Source organism: Lepisosteus oculatus, chromosome 2, assembly GCF_040954835.1.
Source record: "Lepisosteus oculatus isolate fLepOcu1 chromosome 2, fLepOcu1.hap2, whole genome shotgun sequence".
In the NCBI taxonomy this organism is placed as follows: Eukaryota; Metazoa; Chordata; class Actinopteri; order Semionotiformes; family Lepisosteidae; genus Lepisosteus; species Lepisosteus oculatus.
This window is the reverse complement of record NC_090697.1, coordinates 42,754,721-42,776,549: the sequence shown is the minus strand read 5'-3', so window position 1 is coordinate 42,776,549 and position 21,829 is coordinate 42,754,721. Positions and strand designations below refer to the sequence as shown.

At 35.1% G+C, this 21,829-nt stretch overlaps 1 protein-coding gene across 5 annotated transcripts in view; it reads right to left on the bottom strand.

The window, feature by feature from the left end:
• Nucleotides 1-21,829, bottom strand: part of disp1 (dispatched homolog 1 (Drosophila)) — a 120,300-nt gene that overhangs the window by 82,468 nt on the left and 16,003 nt on the right. For 3 of the 5 annotated variants that reach the window (XM_015350877.2, XM_015350930.2, XM_015350961.2), the window contains exons 2-3: nucleotides 14,295-14,477; nucleotides 1,585-1,644 (exon numbers count right to left, since the gene is read on the bottom strand). The gene's annotated coding sequence lies outside the window, so the exon portion shown is untranslated. The remainder of the gene's footprint in view (nucleotides 1-1,584; nucleotides 1,645-14,294; nucleotides 14,478-21,829) is intronic. The other 2 variants (XM_015350884.2, XM_015350937.2) reach the window with 1 other exon arrangement.

Here is a 21,829-nt window from a genome sequence, read left to right as displayed (position 1 = left end):
CAGATACCTATTCCTTGCTAGGTGTTTACTGAACTTTCACAGTAAAATGCCAATAATATAACACAAACATGTATGCCTTGGTGCAGAGGAGCTACAATCCAGTTGGTTTTGATGGCCATCCTTAAATCAATTTCCAAACACATGGACCGCTTCAGTAGATGATCTTTTTTTTTAGTTAAGCACAGGGCTTAATGTTGCAGGAATACTGTCTACAATGTCAACTGTTTTAGTGATGCACTGTTCACAATGTTATCTGACCAAGTGACAGCAATAGAGAAATATTAAAATGTAACTGAACTCATGAGAAACTGAGACTGGGTCCTGCTAGAGCCTAGAACCTCAACTAGAATCCAGTAAGAGTTTCAATAATAAAACTACAGCTCTATTAGTCTTTTGATTTCCAACACTTTTAAATTTTCCTACAGCTGACATTAGACCCTGAATTTGAAACAAGGCTACCAGGATCAATCTTTAACTTTACCATACATGCATCTGAAAAATATTTTTTTAGAGGTGTAGTGAATACAGATATAGCCCCTGAGGCTCAAGTATGTGATGATAGGTTGATCCTGGTCGCTTTCATTAATTATCCTTCAACATGCTTATGACTTTAATTATAAAGCCAAGCTCCAAACAGTCACTATTTGCACATTTCATCTGGAAAAAACACTGCAAACACAAGTGGAATAAAGTACGCAAAGGAAGAAATACAAATGCTGTCTTTTAGACATCTGAAGAAATGTTATTGGAGAGATCACAGCACTGCATCTAATATTTCATTAACAATGTGTAGTAATATTATTCTTGCAAAAATACCCTGTAGTAATGTGAAGAACTATAATTATGCAGGAACATCATTCTATTTGTGTAGTAAATCAAACACGTATTCAATAATTAAATAGATGTTTCTATTACATGACATGCTTTGTCATCTTTTCCATCAGTGTGGCAAAGGGAACAAACCTTAACCTGGTATAACTACAATGCAAAGGTTTGTTCTATTTATTCATTTGTTTTATAGCCCCAAAAAACAAAAACCGTACACACTGGTTTAAAAGCTATAGTTAGACATCTAGTCTTGGGAAATCTCGAGACTGAAAATGATATCTACTGCATAGAAACATTGTTTACCTGTGTAAAATTACTTTAAACTTAATATGCTGCATACAACTTTTAATATGTCATCATTTAGAGTAATCCTTTAAGTTGTTTACATTGTATAGATACAATGTAAGCAACACACTACCTCACAATTTTAGTGAAACTACAAGTCATCCAGTTAAAATTGCATATTGAAATGTATTTTAAAGCCTAGTATTCTTCAATATGTAATGCTGCAAAACAAAATAATTTTAATTGGAAGGGTACAAAAAAGCTTCCCATGGTTTTAAAAGCAGCACCTCAAAATGCTTTCATGCTAATGGCTGTTATAATTTGAGAGATCTTAACCCCTTTGAACAAAGGTCAAAGACACCCCACAGCTTTTCCTCTGCAAATCTCATACTGTTAATAAGGTCACTTGGGAGTCAACATTAAGATTACCATCAACTGTCAAAGCTTGCACCTTTAAAATAGCGTTTTCACCTTTAGTGGTAAACTCCTAAATGGGCCACAGCAATGAAGCGGAAATCCTCTCCAAACTGCCTGGAAGGGAAGCAGAAATTACAATAGTGATGTAATGAACAGATCCTTATTCAAACTTCCATATGGTGCAGATTGCAGATTACCAGGTATCTGAAGTGTCTGCTGAAGTGGTCAACAATGAATGTGATTTTTGTCACATTAATATTATAATATCAACATCATGGAACTCGCAAGAATTTTCATGTAGTTGAATTTACATTTAATTTTAATATAGTATCCAATGAGAATAATTTTCCTCATTGTAGCTTTTAAAAGAAACTATTTAGAATATTTGTTGCAGAACTTTTCCAGCAGGAACCATAACAATAATATAATTGCTCTGTAACTTCCTTACAAGAAAAGAACAGTGCACGAAACCTAATTTAATGTATTATTAAAATGTACAGTCATTAACTACATAAAGTTGAAAGAACATTCTTCCCCGATAGCCAATATGGAAGCCGTTCACGGAATTATTGTAAGAAGAGATCAGCTTATTTCTCAGTAAAGATGAAGAGATGGGAGATTAGTCTGTTAACAATTTCAGTTGCTTTCGACTTTACCAGTTGAACAGTAATTAAGCCATAAGCAAAAGCTTGCATTTGTGAGTCTAATGCAACACTTAACATGCTGTGCACTTCAGTGAAGTTAGGCCAACACCTAGTGGAAGTGTAAGTCACTTTGTCAGGGAAAGTCTTGGGTTGTTGAAAAGAACAGAACTCCTTTGTAAGGACAAGTTATGTTGATTCAAAGTCAAATAGTCCTGTGTTTTATATTTTAATCAAATTTGAATAGTAGTTTTATTTCTGAAAGTTTAGTTTTTAAAATACTGGGCACAGTAAAAAGCAACTAAAGCCTACAAACATAAACATTTAAGTCAAATTTATAAACAAATTTACAAACTATATGTACAAATAAATTATGTATTTCTTGGCACTGTGCTATTAAAAAGAACAACACCATTTATAATATACAATATACCAAGGGAACATCATATTTATTTTTGAGAGAGGCATGAAAGCTCTGAGCCTAATGTAAAAGAAAACATGTTCAAGCCCTCTTAATTTTAATGCTGAAGACACGTAAGCATAAGAGTTATGATATTCTAGGTTATTTTGTTCCCAGGTAAAATGTTACATCTGCACATGCTATAAAAAACAATTTTGTTATAGAACACATTTGTGGAAAACACATATGAACATTGCCTCTGGTTCGGTGTTTCAGTCAGGTTTTTCACAGTATCAGCTGAAGCTAGTAATCGTGTTTCATTAAGCATCCTTTATAGTTCACATGAAAAACATTTAAAAACATCTGTGATGTTCATGACTTTCCATGAATTTGTTGTTCAGCATTCATGTTATAATTTATGTGTTGTCTTAAGAGATACTGTACACAAACGTAAAGAAACTATTTACCTGAAGGTCACAAGTATATGGAAAAGCTTCCCTGTTCTTGATTTTAATGACCAGCCAGTATCTCTTGACTAAATTAAGCGGGTATAAGGTCTAAATAGGAGAGGTAATTCACCAACAGTCCTATTGACTGTGTAAATTTTCCTTAAAATTCCTCCATCTCTCCGATTTGCAGTTTTCAGTAGTTTTACTGGAATTCATAAATGATCACATTACTCTATATTCCAGATATATGTATAGGTTATATATAAAAACGTTTATAGCAGTATGCCTATGGTGTGAAACACAAGAAAGGAAAACAAAATCAACAGTATTCAACAAGGACAGAAATCTCAATCTTGACTAAATATAGAGATGTGCCAATATATATATATAATGCTTCACTTCAAGACTGTTTGTTGTGGTTACAGCTAAAATAGCTTTTACATTTACTGTCAACCAAACCTTCACTTAATAACCTGGCAGCTTTTTCATATGTAATCATATCCTTTTAGGTGTGGCATATTACACTTTTGTTCCAGAGAAAAGTGTTCAGAGTTCATAATATTTATTCGTGCTCCTCATAAGAATTAAATTGATTTTTTATTTGAATTAAAAAGCAGACAAAAATTTTAAAACTCAAAAACCATATACAAAAGACTAACTGTAGCTAAATCTACCTTAGTTTAATACCTAAATCATAATACAATATCATAATACAATATCATAATTGTATCAATATTAAACACATTATTATATGTCCTTTCTGGTTCTGGTATTTTACTGGTATTTTACTTCATATAGCCAAAAGTTTAGTTATTGTATTATACTTTGATGAGCTACCAAAAAATCCCAAATAAATATTAAGGTTTTAATCTTAAAAGACCATCTCAAGTGTCTGTAGTAATCTTAATTCTTAAATTAAAGACTATTACAGACTAAGACGGGTGAAATTCAAAGACAGCTCAATTAATTCTATGCATTTAGGCTTCAAATTATTTCCAGCTTTTTTCACAAATGGAAGGTATTTCCACAGCATGTTGCTAGCCAATTATTTCAATCAAGGTGTGAGTTAGTCAAAGTCACATTTTATTCCCAAAGAAATCAATCCAATATAATGAGGCTTAAACTAAAAAAAAAAATATTAACATACTTCTACATTTCTGTGGAACTGTGACCGACTGCAGAATCATTATTTTGGCATGTGTCTGCGTTTGCACATACATACGCAGAAAATGCAAAGATATAAATTGTAGCACTTGAAGGTGCTCACTGCAAAATTCCACAAAAATTCAAGAACATGATATGTATATACTTTTTGTGATAATAATATGACCTGTTCCTACTAGGGATCTCACAACTCTTCTGCTTTTAACACATGAACAGAGGCTTAAGCGCATCCAGTTAGAACATCAGAGATGTGACCTATTCATTTGAACACTCTGCATGGCAAACAGCAGAATTCCACAATCTTGCCCTGAGCAGCTGGCATTCCAGTGTGGCATATCTCCCTACTAGCCCTGGTAACTCAACCTCAGAATCACACACAAACAAAATAGTCTCAGACGGGTGTGCTGAAAGAAAATTCCTCTCTCCTTATACTGATCTTTTCATCAGATTACATGAAACTAAAAATGTTTAATTGACAGAAATTAAACATAAGTTAATACAATCAAGAATACTATTGAAAATCAATTCAGTGCATGGAGCTTATTTGTCATCTGCAAGGTAAAGAATGCAATGCCACGATTATTTTGTAAATGTTTCCCAGAGGAGAGGGGATGGTGTTTTGACTCAATCATGTGGGACTGGATACAAACACTCCCGCATTATAAGCCTGACAACTCTTTCCATTTCTCCCACAAAGAAAGGTTAAGTAAATGTAGAATCTGCTTCGAAGAAAGCAGTGGCTGCTTCTTCTCAAACTGTGATAGATAGTGCTGTGAGTAAAGGTCAGTCCTGCATGACTACATCAAGGAATTTTCCACCATCACTCTGGTCATTATCAATCCATCAGGCTCTTCTCCAGTAGCAGCCCTGACAAAGATCAGATTGCTTTGGATTATGGAAGATGGAGCCAATTGTAATGCTTCTGGGATATACAACAATAAGGCAGACAAATTATACAGTTTTCCATTTCTTACACAGCCTTTACACTGTGGTCTTCCATCATATCAAGCGGGAATGCATTCCAAAACCAGCGTGACAAAGTTAGCAACTTTGGCTGGATGAATCGTCATATTTAATGCATACATATTTACTTATGGACTCATGAAGTTGTTTAGAAACCTCCATCCAATTAAAAATGTCAGCTTTAAATATGGAAACTGCCTTAAAATTATCTGAGCACAGTTACCTGCATCTTGCAACATTCTAAAACACTGAAGGTGCTGGACAATAACAACCAGGAAGCGTTACCTTGACAGCAGCTCTCCCCACGGATCAGAAGGGGAAAAAGCTGCCAGGTGTGGACTTGCTTCACTGCACCAGAAGAAGCCCTGCAGGGCAGGTATCTGAGCCCTCCTGGTGGAAATCTTTTAGACCCCAGCAGCCATGTATTTTCTACACTTAAACCCATAGCAATTACAACTAGAGCTGCCCTTTTCCTGTTGCCTGTCAAACCCTTTAAATACCGTTCACCCCTTCCCCCACATCTTGGTCCTGTGCTAAGCTGAAGATATGCTATGGCCTAGCTGACACTCACAACTTCCTACTACCTTCCATTATCAAAAAGACAGGATCTGGAAAAGAGTGGGAGACTTTCGACAACCTAGTGACATAAAGAACAAAAAATAAACAATTCTAGCAAAACTGAAAAATGAATAATCTAGAAATGGTCCTTCAGTCCAACAAAGTTAATTCACAGCCAGTGAGACTATCTCAGTAAGAGGTTACCAATAAAGGACCTCAGTACCCTGGACCTGGTGACTTGAGAGTATTTCAAGATTCTAACTGCAGATGGGGTTACTTTGCAGTGCCTACTAACTGCTATTACTGATCTTACCATTGAATTATCTCGCTTTGCTAGAATAATTAGACTTAAAATACACTTTTGAGTGAAACTTTTGCTCAATTAAATATGTCAAGCAGCCTAGTGCATGAAAAAACTATAGTACACTGTATGCTTTAAAGATCATAGCAATATGCATTATGTCCCATGTTTGTAAGCTATCTTGTATTTTATGCAAGTCCTATATTAAAGTCAGATACTATCTCATACACAAATTTATCATTTAAGTTTCCTATCCACCACACAAACATGTCTCTGTTACCAGTCTTACAGCTCATTCTTTATAATAACAGACCTAACATCTCACATGAAACTTCAACATGATTGTATGACAAGAAAAAATTTAAAAAGCTTGAGAACCAGTTTTTACCAGTACTTAGTTAGCACCAATGCAGAAACTGAGCTGTATTAATTTAGCTTTTAGAAACAAGACAGGCAAAGAAACCAGTCCAAGAGTACACTGAGATATCCACACAGAAAGACAGAAGCAAGCTCTTTTGAGCTTAAGTTCAGTGAGATAGAAATGATAAAATCCTACTTCATATAAAAGCAGAAGCAGAAAGCTTTCACAAGGGCCACAGAAAGGGCTAATTCTTCAATGAAAGACAAGAACATTGCACTAATTAAGCAGCTCTCAATCGCCTAAAAATTTCAGACGGTGAAAAATGACATAAAAAATAGAATTGAATATAGGTGACTGTATGTTTCCCATTAGGTTCAAACTGTCTTGCTACAGTACCTGAATATACATAGAATGTGAATGTAGAAGTACACCTACATATGTTACTTACTGTGCGGATACACTCCTGATTTTAGGCTACTTTTTCTAATTAATTTAAACAGTGTACAAAAGCTATTTCATTAAAGGAAGTGATATATATATATATTCTACATCAATTGAAATGGACTCAAAGCAAAAGTTTTAAGCTGTTTCTTCAGAAACAATGGGGACTGAGTAAATCTTTTCAAGACCATGCATCTAATGCAAGGCTGTTTCACACAGTACTGGACAATCTTTAGTCCTGTTATGTTCAAAATATTAAGTAAATGTGTACATAACATAGAAAAATTATACTGACATTGCATATAATAAAATATGACATTCAAGGATGGCAGGAGAGGACTGGTGTGAAACTGCCCCATCTCCTGGGTTCACACAGAATACACCTTACTGCAGACACTTACACTTACTTACTTTAGCATTTTAAAAGTTAAAGTCATCACAACAAGACAAAGAATAAAGATACCAAAAACACTGTAAGCAATATTACTGTGAAGGCAAAGCAGTATATAAAATGATTGATCAGACAAAAAACCTGCGAACAGAAGAAAACTTTCAGATGTATTACAAACTATCTGGGTTCTTTCTGTCATGAGGCACAATCATTCTGCACCTTTGGGAAATGACCCTCAGAATTCAGAACATTAACCCTTCCTAGGAAGGATCCATAAACAAGAATGTACTTTCACGAAGGACCATAAACTGGCTTAATTAATAGAAAGTACACACTTATAATAAGGTTTTGAAAGCAACCATAATGTTTAACAAGAATATCCACACTTTTCCCCACTCCTACAAAAAAATTATAACTTCTTCAAATTTTGTTGATATTATACGGAAGATTAAATCTTAAAATTTAAGAGATTGATAAGGACAACATGGGCCATTACATTAAGCTCCACCAAGGCAATATTTCATTTTTTGGCAACTTTCACACTTCCTTAGCTGATTCTGATGTCTAGACATAAAAACACACACAGAATAGTACAGTGTTCTTGTTTTTTGTAGCCATTAAAAGGCATGGAAATGGTGCCCCATCAATTTCTTCCAATGATAACTGTGCTAATTCTTACTCCAATATTGTACCTCGATATGAAACTAGAACAAATATTGCTCAGAACAACTACCTCCAATAGACCCCCTCATCAGATAAGGAGAGACAAAGGCAACATTCACCCTCTAAAAAGTGAAATGTCAAGCCACCTGCTTCTTTCTGTCCTTTGTGCCTATAATGCTATAACAGATACAGGAAAGACACATCTCTAATGGATAAGCCCACAGACTCAAATGGCATGCATGTGGTGAGCCAAGGATTCCCAGCCTAACCCTAGTATTGCTTGAACAACTGTGCACAGCTCTCCGAGAGACTGCACAGCTCCCGAGAGGTGTATTCCCCTTTTTTTTTGCCAGATCTAAGGCCCATAGTAACACTGAAATTATTCGGCTTTATCAGTCTTCCACTTGTGAGGGTCATGGCAAACTACAGTCCATCCTAGAAGCACTGTTCACACTGAGGAACTAAGCATGTATTTTGGAGGAGGATGGAAATATATCGCCTCTCACACTCAATATTTTTGCATGCTGAACATGTGAATGACTTCACTAATAAGAGTACACAGTAAATTCTTATTTTAAATTTTAGCCTTACAGTTATTCACATATAGAGATTATCTAGTGATACTATTAGGTTTGGGTATTGGGCATCATAATTAAAGTAACATGTTCAGCAAGGTATTGGACATTAAAATTTGAAGCAGCCTTTCATTTTCTGAACTGAAGAAGAACTAAGGGTCAGGCTAGATGGATTGATTGCAGAAGTTGGAAAAACTTTCAGATGGATCAAAGAACTGATTAATAAATACAGATATACTGCTAATTTCAAAACACAAAAATAGTATCTTATGACAGCTTTAAAACATTTTCTTAGGGCATTATGGATTCTGTAAAAAACATAATTCATTTCATACTGTAAGAGAAATTGTACCTGTACCCTACCTTTTTTGGAAATTAAAATGCTCTTTTTGTCTGCCAGTTGCTGTTTCCTGACCTGATTTTGTTTGATTTTGTAGATGATCAAGAGAGAAAAGCCTCATAAAGCCTCTCAAACAAAGCTAGATTACTCTCTCTATAAGGTTAAGCTGTTTTACTTTGTAAGCAAAGAGCCTGATGTTTTCTTTAGCAGACTGCTTCTGTTAGTAAAATTTCATGAATACAGTGAACTGTTTGATTTGGGTCATCTTCAGAGCTCCAGAGAGTTTAGAACTAAGACAACTTAATTGACAGATCAAATTTTGGGCCAAAACCAAGTGTTGCAGCTTTTCAAGTAAAAGTAATTATGAGTAGATAAATTCAAGTACACATCTGTGCTTCACAACAAAATCCTTTAACCTTTCTTTATTTGTCATAAAAGAGGGTCTAACATCTGTTTCTTTTTTAGTCCACACCTGCGACTTGACAATCTCACCCACTTAATCAAGGAGAAGAACCATTTGGCAATGTTGTGAAGCCTTAAAACACACTGCTGCACTTCTCTGGTCAACAGCTATGTGAAAAATCCCAATTACTGGAAACCGGAGAAGCACACAGTTAGTTGTGAATTTAGGATACGAAAACAGGGCTCTTTAATCAAAACCACCTTGAAATGCAATAGACCGCATCAGCAGATCGTAAAGCTTTCAAGATCAATGTAATTACAAAAGCATACACACACTTTTGGGGTGTGGGGGAGGGGCAGCTTACCAAGTTAGTTGCAAATGTTCTCACAAAACAAGCTGGAGTGCACCTTTTCAGCAGCTGCAATCCATCAGTAAAGAGAAAAAAAATACTAAACACCAGGATACATTCTTCCGAAAAAAAAAAACTACAAATAGATTCTATTTGAGTAAACGTGATACGCTTAATGAATGCTTTCAGTTAACTCCCACACTGTAGGACTGCTAAGTGCACTTCTTAACAAAAGTGAAGCAACGGAAAACTACAATGAACCCGGACATAATTAGCGACTTTTATGAAAATGTCATCACTACCGGCTAATTTCATCAGACTTTATGGAAACTCACTAACTTACAAAAAACTCCTATATCAAAGGCATGAATAATAATACTAATAAAAATGGGTTTACATAGAATACATTTTACTGCAGACATTTTAAGTTTAAAAGGCAAAAAGTCACCACAACTAAAGGGAACAAAGAATGAAGATACCAAAATCTCTGTAAGCAATATTATTGTGAAGGCATAAGCAGTATTTAAAATGACTGCAGAAATCTGCTAAAATAAGAAAACTTTTAAATGTAGGACAAATCATCTTGGTTCTTTCTGTCATGAGACACAATCATTCTGCAGCTTTGGGAATGATTCTTCAGAATTCAGAGGACACGAACCCTTCCTGTGAAGGATTCATAAACATTTAGGAATATTCTTTCCTGAAGGATTAAAACCTGGTTACTTTTATAGAAAGTATACACTTGTTTTAAGGTTTTGTTACAAGGTACACTTGTTATAAGCAACCATGATGTTAAACAAGAATATTGTTAACAATACAGGCATATCTACTTGTATAGAATCTATTTGTAGTTTTGTTTTCTAAAAAAAGTGCCCTGGGGTTTGTTATTTTCTTTTTACTGATGGAGTGCAGCTGCAGAAAGGGTGCACTTCATCTTGTTTCAATAACTAGCGTAAGTATGAAAAATGATAGTAAAAAATAAAGTAAAATCCTTTTTATTGGTTAAGATCAGGCAGGAGGATCTAAAAATAAGGTGAAAATGATTTAGGAGCTGTTTAGTGAATAGTTTCTTCAGAGTTGAGATTCTTTTCCACCGGTCTTACTCACGAACATTCAGCAAATACAAGCTATTTCTCAACTACAAATTCTTAACTTCTTTTGCAACAGTAAGCACAGGACACAGAGATGCATTTAAAAACATCACTTCTCCCACTCATTCAGGTCCAGCCAGTTACGAATTTATTTAAACCTCAAGCAAGAGGAGGATTGTTACATCAACAACACAATAGATTTGCACATACTCCTGACAGGTAAGCCACAGTTAAACAAAAACAGTTCTCCACAACTGGAGAACTTACAATATTTAAAATGGCCAAGGATTATGTTCAAGTGAAAATGGTATGTAGGCACATCAGTTCTGATGATGCCTGTTGCTAATATTGTCCCTTCTCCTTTATCCATATGCCTTGTCTGCAGGTGAAAGAATCGTGTGCCAATGACATGGGATTGCGAACCTACTACATTTTCCTGTACTTTGTATGGTCTCTTTGACTCCATTGTCACACCTTTCCTGATTTTTTTTTCCCTCCTCATCCAAACAGTTATTGATCAAATCAATGTTTTTGTCACCAAAATGTTTTAAAAGCAATGTAAATAAATTCAGCATCTGATTTTGATTTCCTAGTTTGGCTACTGGGGAAGGGACAGTAAAGTGAAGACGAAAGATTAACACAGCCAAGAGCATATGGCTAAGCAGTCACATTTTTTAATTCTAAAATAGAAGAAGTTTAAAACAACCTGGACATGATTCTTTGCCAAAAGTCTAAAAAAATAATAAATTCTGTAAAATGTCCAAGGAAACATTGACAGAAATTCAGCAGGACTTACAAGGAAGATGGAAGAAATGTATATCAAAGGACAGCTCAGACATAAATAAGGAACAATTAATAGGTTTATTCCATGCTGAAAAGAGAAAAAAGAAAATTCAACGTTTCAGCTGTGGAGCCTTCTTCGGGTGGAGCTGAACTATAAATAAGGAACGACTGTTTGGCAAAGGAACACATGCAACACAGCCAGGTAAGTCTCGAGAGCACAGCATAGTAAGTACATTGACGCAAGAGCTTTGGCTATACAACTTCACAGGCAAGAAGAATAAAAACATGTCTAGCATGAGAAAAAAAAGAAGACTTCAAAGAAATGAAAAGGCTAAGCAGAGTCAAAAGGCAGAGCAGTGGTTAGTACTGAGAGGCTGTATAACACAATCTGACATCAGCACACGGCATATACTAGCTGATATCCTCCTGAAGAGGAGCAATTTCAAGGTAAATCATGGATTCAACCAGAGCAGGATTGCCTAAAACTCAACTCAAGTAATTACAAAGTTAGCACTGCATGCCCTTCAAAACACAACATTAGCAAATACATTAAGTATTTTAAATTTTAGTTCTGAAAAACAGTTGACAAACAGAAAATGTGAAGTGCATCTTGTACTGGAGTAAAAAGCTTTGGAAGTTGTCCTGTTTGAAATTAAAGGAAATGTCAAGAGGTATAAAAAAGGAATATTCCAGGAGCTGCTCATGAAGAGATGTGTATATAGTAAGTATATATCTTCTATTGCCAAGGAAGGTCCTTGCTCTTTCTGGAATGTACTAAAAACAGGAAAAATCAGAATTATTCCAAAAAGACTATGAAACAATTTATAATCCATTCTGTCCTTCCCTTTATATTCACAACAGTGAATAATGTAAGTTTTAAAAAAACAGCTTTGATGATATTTTATTACTAATTCTGATCTCAGGTTAAATTCAGCACAAACATACTTTCTATTTTTTTTCTATTATAACTGCTTCTATACAGCTGTTCTGGCATACAAGAAGAGTTGTACAGCACTAAAATCATACAGTGCATTTAAGGTACACTTCTGCTGCAGCAGTGGAATTTGATGTAGACTATGATAATCATTTCATTTGTTTGACACCCAGAGGGGGATAAATGAATGAATAAACACTATGTTCACTGCTAAAAAAAGCAAAGATGACAAAAATTTCTGGAGTTCACATCAGAAATTCTGAGGTAAGAGTTGGGTTGAGCTTTGGGATATGGGAGGGATGGATTTAATGTGGGTCTGGCAGGAGATTTTGCTTTTTTTAACTCAAGTTCAAGTTTTGGGGGGATTTGGATATTCAATATATTTGGATATTTTCTGGAAATTGTGTTCTGTGAGGAGCAACAATAATCATAAGGATCATATAAAGCTTAATTCCACAATGAAAACTGATAATCAAACTAAATGAGAACCATTTTCAAAACAATCTATAAAATTAGACATTGGAAGCAATGTTCTATGACACTTTTTCTGGCAGCAGAGAACATTCAGTTACCACACTTTGTATAGAATGGCTTCTAGTGAACAGTGCTAGAAACTGTCATTAAAGAGGGAGGTAAAGTTTGAATAACTATTTTGTATCCTGCCATCACAGAAACCTCAAATGCTCCATCTGTTCATTCAAACACTGTGCATTTTTTAGCAGTGGAAACAATTACAGGACCACTGGAATACAGTACAACTGCCTGTTCAGGCAAGACCACCTAAAGTAAAAAAACACTAGACATATTTTCAGGTATGCCTTTGGCAGATCTCATCTAGATCAGGTGTTTCTGTTATTTCTTTACTAGAGACGATTAACCAGTGATAAGGCACATGTTAGCAAAATGCTGAGTATTCCTGTAGCCAAAAAGAGCAGAGCTCTGCATTGCACAATTACAACCTGGAAATGGGCCACATTCTTTACGCAGATTGAAGGTGAGCCAGATTTATAGTGAATTCCATAATTAATACTCTTACTGGGGGCCAGGCAGATGCTGTGCAAAACCTAAAGACCCAAAAGCCCATTTAACACTAAAAGGCAAAGTTCTCTTCTTTATCAGGATCAGAAAGTCTAACAAGAAAAAAAAAAAACAAATACCCTTCCTTTCATAATTGTGCAGGCAGTAGCTTGAAATGCCACTCATTGACATACATCTGTTTACTTCTTAGTGTGACTTTACTTAATACTACCCGAATAATGCTTCTCTTTCCCATGAGCCAACCTGTACGCTTTTAGCACACATATCCTCAATTCTAGTCATTAAGGGCTACAATAACAAAGACGATCTTGTCCTCTTTACAACAACACTAAATTCTATACACCTCAAACACTACATTTTTTATGGATTTTTAAACTTTCAGAGTCCACACTGAAATTCCAATTTCACACCAATTTCAAATTGTATAGCAGTGCATTGTTGAAATAATATATAATAAAGATAGAACACAAACATTCAATGACTATTATCCTAAAGAAGTGAACCTCCGTAATCTGAAAACTAAAGTAACATCAACTAAATAGAACACCATTATTAGAACAATATTTTAACAAACATGGTCAGCAGATTTTGCCCTAAGAAGTTTATTCAGCCCTGGAAATATGAATTCCTCCCTAACATGGTTTATGAACTACAAACAGGTAAAAATATAAACAGAACTGCAGCTCATCAACAAAATATTAAAATGACAAAACTGCAGCCTGACCATTGTCAAGCTACTGTTGAACAATAACATAAGACTGTGATAAAGGTTCAAGTTAATTCTAAATATGAATCCAATCTGCAACATAGAAATCCTCACATGCAGAGCAGGATATTTAAAACATTTTGTAACCACTGTGCACACATGTTAAAATGCCCACATTCGTGAGCTTTCTTGGAATTGTAAAAAATAACTTACTTCAAGATAATCCACAATGCTGCCCGTCAGATTGAGACCCAGGATTTGCCAATCCCAGACAGCGGCCTGAAACCCCAAAGCTCAGACCAATCCTGGATGAAAACCACTAGTGTTATTCTTCAGACGTTGGCTGTGAGGAATCATACCCAGCTTTTCCGTGGGGAACCACCTGGAGCAAGGTACCTGTGGAAGAACAAATCAGAGTTCCCACCACTGCTCTGACACTTCCATTTTGCAGTGCAAAACAAAAAGCATGTCAGCATAACATATGCATGTCAATGTCTCGCCATGATCAATGGCAAATTGGGCTAAACAGGAATAAGAACTTCAAAGTTAAGGTAGAAAAGTTTAAATAACTGATGGTTGTTAATCAGAATGAACTCTAGATCCTTCTCAAACTGAAGAAAGTGAACCAATATCTCTACAAATTACAATACAAAGAATAAATGCTTATATCAAGAAGGACAGAAATGCAGTATTTGTTTCTAAAGAATAAGGCAAATGTTTGTTTGGGTTGAATTATTCCATCATGAGTCTTCAGAGACTCAGTTTCAACATGTTAAAATGGATAAACACCTTTGGCTAAATGTGGAATAAGTGCTTCAGTGCAGAATGAAAATTTTTGGCTGAATCAGATGTCTCCTGTCAAACACATGTATATGACAGGTGATAAATGATCTTTATCACATTTGTTAGAACAATTCATCTATTGTAGTCAGTTGTTCTTCTCCTTTAGTGACCCTAAATACCCAAATTAGTGAAATATGGTGGGATGGGATTCTATTGTTAGTCTTACTTATCTGGTCACTTCCAAATGCAATACTCATTTAATTAAAATGAAGTGAACCGTGATTAACGTTCCCTTCTGGAAGTCAAAATAAGCATGAAAACAAGATAATGAGAACACAAAGGTCTCTTCAACTAGCAGTTTTTTTTTTTAATTCCTGGGGAAAAAAAAGACTTTTTCAACTCTGTTGAAGCAGGCACTCCTTTCTTCAGTTTCCTCCGGTAGAAACTTGGCACCCACTCTGAAGCAAGTCTCATTTCCAGCATATAAATAGATTAAGTTTTAAAAAGTTGACTGTTTTTACATATCCGGGTTTAACAAAACACTGCCTACCTTCATCCTGTGCAAGTTTCCCCTTAAATACAAATAATAGCTTAATCTGTTTCATGCTAGAAATAATAAAAAAAAAATGATCCTGCTTATCTCGGAGCAACAGAAAGAGGGTTAACTTTTTAATCTTTGCAGGACTATACCTGACGAGTTAAAGAAAATACAAATCTACACAGTTTAAGATTTATGAGATTAATGGGAATAGTTCTCAAGGGTTTTCCATTGTTAGCAAATAAAATCAATAGCAGTGTTTAAGAGCACAACAATTTAATACAAATGAAACCTAAAAAAAAAGACTAAGCTGCATTTAAAATTTAAAACACTACACTATAAAATGCTGCCATGACAATTTAGTGTTGTACGGTATATACTTGACATTGCAACATACTACAATCTTCTATATCCAAATTCAGAGATGCTTTCACAAAATGTTTCATGTCGCGTCAAAATGTTTCTTGAGTATTTTAAATAGAGCTAAATTATTAGATATGTCACTTAATTCTTTTCTTTACTTTTTCACTGCCTAAAATCGTGGTTAAAGTGATGTAAAATGTGCAGATACATGTGTTTTGAACACAGTATTCCAGACTTTACTTGTAGAACTACTCACCTATTTATATTAGTGAACCCTACTTGAACTCCAGGAAGTGATTTGTTGCCTAAGGAGGCTACTTCCCTTCCTCCCTAGTTCCTTATGTAGTTCTTATGTATCATTTAGGATGACTTCTGCAGTTTTGTGGGATTGTAGACAATGTCAATGAGAAGACATGCATCCCAAATCCCAGTCAAGTGTCATTTGTCCAACACAGATGGCAGAGGATACGACTGGATTATAGCTACACTTATTTTAGAAAGCAACAGAAGAGTTACTAAATAAAAAACCACAGCACAGAACCCTGCAGCACAATTACAGAGACAGTCCATGGAACTACCTAGAAACTGGCCACCTCCTGCAGTATCTGGCAGGCAAGAGAAACAATTACAAACTCCTTTGTTTTATTGTTTCTCATAAACTTTTTTACATTCATTAAAATCTTCCTGAAAAAATGCTTACAAGATGTAGACCCAACAGAATTAAAAAACACTTTGAATTAATGAAATGCCTGTCTTTTTTTAGTTTTTAGGAGTTTTTTAGGATTTCCATACGAGTATACAATGAGGCAGCATGTGTCTACATATTCTACATTTTGACCTATTGAGGCACAATAGCGCGTGAATGCATTAACAATTTAAACACCTCAGCTTTTTGTCCAAATGATGAAGGAACACTATTTCAAACGCACAAAATGAAAAAAGTATGGAGCATTTGCTTCGCAGCGTGCATGAGCATGTGTTCTATATCCTTTCTCATGAAGGCTACATAAAACCAGTGGCTTTATTTACAAAAGGGTTTCATGAAAAAAACGCCTGCGAATCCATTACATGGAGATGTACTGAAATGATCTCCTCAATTACACACTCAAGCACTGCTTATAGATAGGCTAATGGGTCCTGGAAAACGTTGCCAAGTTTATACTGAGATTCTCCTTGGTGAAGGATATGACTTCATGGTGACAGCGTAGGGCCACGATGTCATGAGCAAAAGCAGGTGGCATATGCTCAAGAAAACAAAATACTGATGTAATGACATAATAGCAATTGGATATTTTTTCAAAAAGCAAGTGAATACCACCTCCTTTCTAATTTAATCTGCAACAGAAAGCATCAAATTCAGATAGTTTACGTAAGCTGCTACTCTACACTATTACCAGAGTGCTGGAAACAATCATTTTCTTATGACAGTAGTCTTCATATAAAACCGGCATCTAAAATGTTCTGGGACCATCAGAAACCCATTTAATATGGCGACATACAGCAAAAAAAACAATTTAACAAATTAAATGTTATATCATTTTTAGCATTTAGCTACATATTTAATAAGTTGGTAGAAAGTGAAGCCAGGAAAAGAGTGCTAAAAGAGCTTCTTAAACTCTTGCTGTAATGCAAGACTCAAATGTTAGAGACATTACAGTTATGAGCAAATTTCCTTTTAAATGTTTCTCTTCATATTTTCATGAGGGACAGTGATGTTACCCTTTAAAAATGTTTGGACATAAACCTATTACAAGGTCTCAATCAAATGTATTGCGTTATTAAATTAATTCACTTGTTCTGAACCAACATCAACAACCAACTGTCTTTTGACAATACGATATAAGCAGCACTGCCCATTTGAAATGCTGGATATCATTACTCTGCACACTAGGACATAACATACATAAGAAACCTATTAATACATTAGTGACATTAAATTATTCCATAGATCTAATCACATATACAAATGTCAAAGGTCTTTTGTATGACTTGTTGTACACTTGTCTACAGATGAACCAAACCTTTCCATTTCATACAGCTGCGTCGAAATTAGCTCCATAATCATTCACAACTACTGGGCAAATTCACTACTGGGCGGCCAAATGAGGTAAAACAGACATAACTTTCCAAGTGTTTACTTAATGGAATTTCCCAAGACCAGAACAGGCACCTGTAGAAAATAAAACCGTATTTGTACCCTAGCAATTTTGATTTTTTGACAGCTTATGAATAGTTATTTGAGCCAAATGCCACCCATAATAATTTAGCATATTTATATTGGGTTTTTCGTTCTGTGAAATGAGTGAATGTTCACTGACAGCCTTAATAAATATATAATTGTGTTTTTAAGAAAGCAACTGCATTGAATATCACCAAAGGCTCACCACCTTTGACAAAAATGCACAGGGATGTATTAAGACGGCTGGAGACAACATAATTGAAAAAATGGTTATATAGGAGTCAAATCGGCAGCAGTTAACAACTTCACTGTTGTTTCACACGATACCTATACTGCCAAACATTTTTAAAGAAGTAATTGGGAAATAGCAACTTGAAAAGAAATATTATAACACAAAAGTGATTTCTTGAAACACTTTGAGCCTTGTAAGTTAATTACTACTTTTAGAATTTGAAAACATTTAAAGGAAGAAATGTTTAATTGAAATGTTTACGTGGTTAATGCAAAAGCAAGAGGGGAGAAATCCATTTAATTTCATAGCCCTCGAGTGACATCATGTCTAATAGGCTGAAAAAACAAAGTAACATTCCCACAAAAGTTCTACTGCCTTTTCCTTTACCTACATGAGGAATTATACTAAATGTCCGATATTTAATGTTGTCTCCCAAATTTCCTACTCCTAATTTTTGTTTATACCTATAAAACATTATTGTATCTCAACTGCACAGGAAAATATGTTTTATTACTGAAATACAAAAGCAGTCAAGTAAATAAATTTAAAATAAATCATTCAATCATTCAATTATTGGGTGCCTCTTTAGCAGATATACTGTATCTGCAACACTATCCACTTTACCTACTTATTTCAAGCAACAGAATCGTAAAAGTGTTTAAGTTGAACATATATTTGTTGCTGCTTTGTTCATCGCACCTGAGATCAGTGGTGCGCCCCTTGATCATCAGTATAAGACAGACAGAGTTCATTATGCTTTGCATCATACGCGGATTTTGGAGACAAAATGACAATGAAGCAGAAAGCAGAAGACTGAAGATGGCTGAAGGAGGTGTGTTTTATAGTTTCAGTTCAGCTGGTTTGGAGCACCAAGAGAAAACTGAGACAAAGAATGTTTTTTTTACTCCAGACTTCAAAATTAACAAAGTGTTTAAACCCTAAGACCTGTAAGCTATTAAAAAAAGAGCACTGCTTTAGATCACTTCTGATGCATTTAACATTTGCAGAAAGTTAATCATAATATGCATGCAACATAAAGATCATTTTGTGTCCCATGATACCCATGTTTTCATGAGAAAATGCTTCTCTGCTGTAACAGAATACCCAATGTTTTCAACAATGAATTCAACAATGAATTTGTTTTTGGAAGAAAAACAAAAATCAGAACCTGTAACTACATTTTAACGATACACTGCATGAATAGATGCTTGCAACCTGATTAACACTTAACAAAAAAAGACATATGAAAAGGATCTGAACCAAACACCATGCTCCATGACAAACATGTTCAATTTTCTCTACATTTCTCACACTCAAACTGATTAGTTTCCTAGAGGAGGAAGGCTTTCACTCCACGAGACAGACCAACGAAAAGTAACTTCATGACAGTAACATTGTTTAAGTAAACTACTTCATTCATTGCATGGCATTACACCATGCACTATAACTCCACAATGTGTAATGGTCATTAGGCCTAGCTCTTGTACATTTTAATCTTTAAGCTTGTACCTCCTCAGATAATAGTACATAAATTCCCAAGTTACAATATATAACATTTCACTTTGCAAAAACTTTGAAGATATGAACAAAAGCTGAAGGGCTTCATATGCACATAATTGAAATGTTTTTTGTGTGTTTTGAAAATGTAAGAAATAACCAAGAGGTGCATAATTCGCTTTTGCTACTGTCATTTACTGTAAGCTTTCATTAAAAAGATGGCAAAATGTCAGTCATGACTAGCTTTACAGGAAAAAAAAACTTTACCCTCCACTCTAAAAGGAAGTCAAAATAATTACAATTACATTTATCCTCTTGCTGTGCCTAATGTCAGTGTCTAGGTCTCAACCATTAGAAAAATAATGAATGGTATGAGTTTTCATGGGAGGAGAGTAAAGAAGGAACCACAGTTCCGTCCATTTATATATTAAAGCAGCTTGTGCTAGGTTTGATAGTTTTTAGATACTTACGATACTCTGTACACCTGGGAAACAAAAGATAACTTATTATACACAGGACTTTTATAATCCACAGGGAGAAACTCTGAAAAGTGAGACCATTATGTTTTCTGAGAGGTGAGGTGAGAGCCTAAAGTCCTGGTCATCTTAAAAGACACATTGTGATATATTATTCTGACATTCACTGACAACTCTATTGATTACAGCCCACATTTTTGGCAAATAGTGGAACTAATACAGAGCACCTGTTTCCTTCCAGCATTCAAAGTATTTCAATTATACAAACAGTGACAGGTGCTGGATAGCCTGAAATAGCAGGCAAGGAAAAGGAATAACAACTATGCACTGCTTATGTTACTGAACAGGAGAACCACTTGAATGCAGAATGTGTTTAAGTCTAATATGTTACATATGCCTTTCAAGGGGAATACATTTCTCCTATGTAAGTTTAGATTCAATGAAGATTGTTTTCATCCCAGAGTACAGAAATTCCCATGATAATGTTTAGATAACTTCCCCCACAGAAAAAGCTGTGTGGTGAGATCCAAGGTAATGCTTAAGATTTCATAACATCAGGAAATAAAGATTACATAATATCGGGAAATACAGTAAACTAAAGCAGCAATAACAGTAGGAAATCTTCATCATTCCACATCTTCAAGTTTTGAAGTCATGAATGTGCCCAAATTCACCTCCAGAACAGAATAAGCAAAGAAAGCACCTGCACATCAAGACTGGATTTTTGAAGAATAACACATTTTTCAAATAAGCTTCTAGATTTTGCAAAACAGCAAGAGCACTACTACATACAAGTAACAGCTATGAAGCGTTCGTATCCAGTGTGCCAACACACTTATTTTCCCATAGCTTCATGTGCATGCCTTAACCGATGGATGCTGTGTTGTTGTACTCCTTGATAAAGCAGAGCAATTTTCAATAAGGTAAATAAACTCAGCATTTGCTTACATCCATTATCTTCAGACTTCATTCTGTATATAAACAGATGACTCCATGGTTTACCCGGGTTGTCTTCTTGAGTACTGCTATAGAGCTCTTTACAGTACTTGGTAAACAATGAGTCTTCTAACTAGAGCTCAGAAGGGAAGCCCACACTTAAGAATAAATACAACCATTCTGTAATGAAAACATGTTTAAATAAATAAGCTGCATTAAGAAATTCATTTGGTTTACCCAGAGGCTCTGTTGCTCAGTCAAGGACTGAAAAACTAAGCCACAGCAACATAAAAGAAAATTTGTAACAATTTTATAACATAACCAGAAGATTTAGTCTCAAATTTGTTTACAATTCCGTCCCTATGTTTTACCTAAATACAGAATCAAGTCCATAATGTGCATTACCAGCAATTGCTGATGCTCAAAACGGGCAGAAGTCTGGTAAAATCCTGACCCTATGAATGTACCTATGGAAGAGAACTCTAAAGAAAGCTCTGCACTTCACCTGTTCACCAGGCGATGTTAACTACAGACATAGCTCAATATATATTGGGGTCAGGGAACAGAAAGTTGTGATGTATAGAAAAATAACAACCAAGGGAATTTTTCACATAAGAAAAATGTAAAGATGGAGGGTTGTAGACCGCCCGCGTGACTTGTATCTCACTTGTCGCTTACCAAATATAGTGCAGAGGGTTATATATATTATATCCAAGTTAAGTTCCCAAATAATGCAACTTAAAA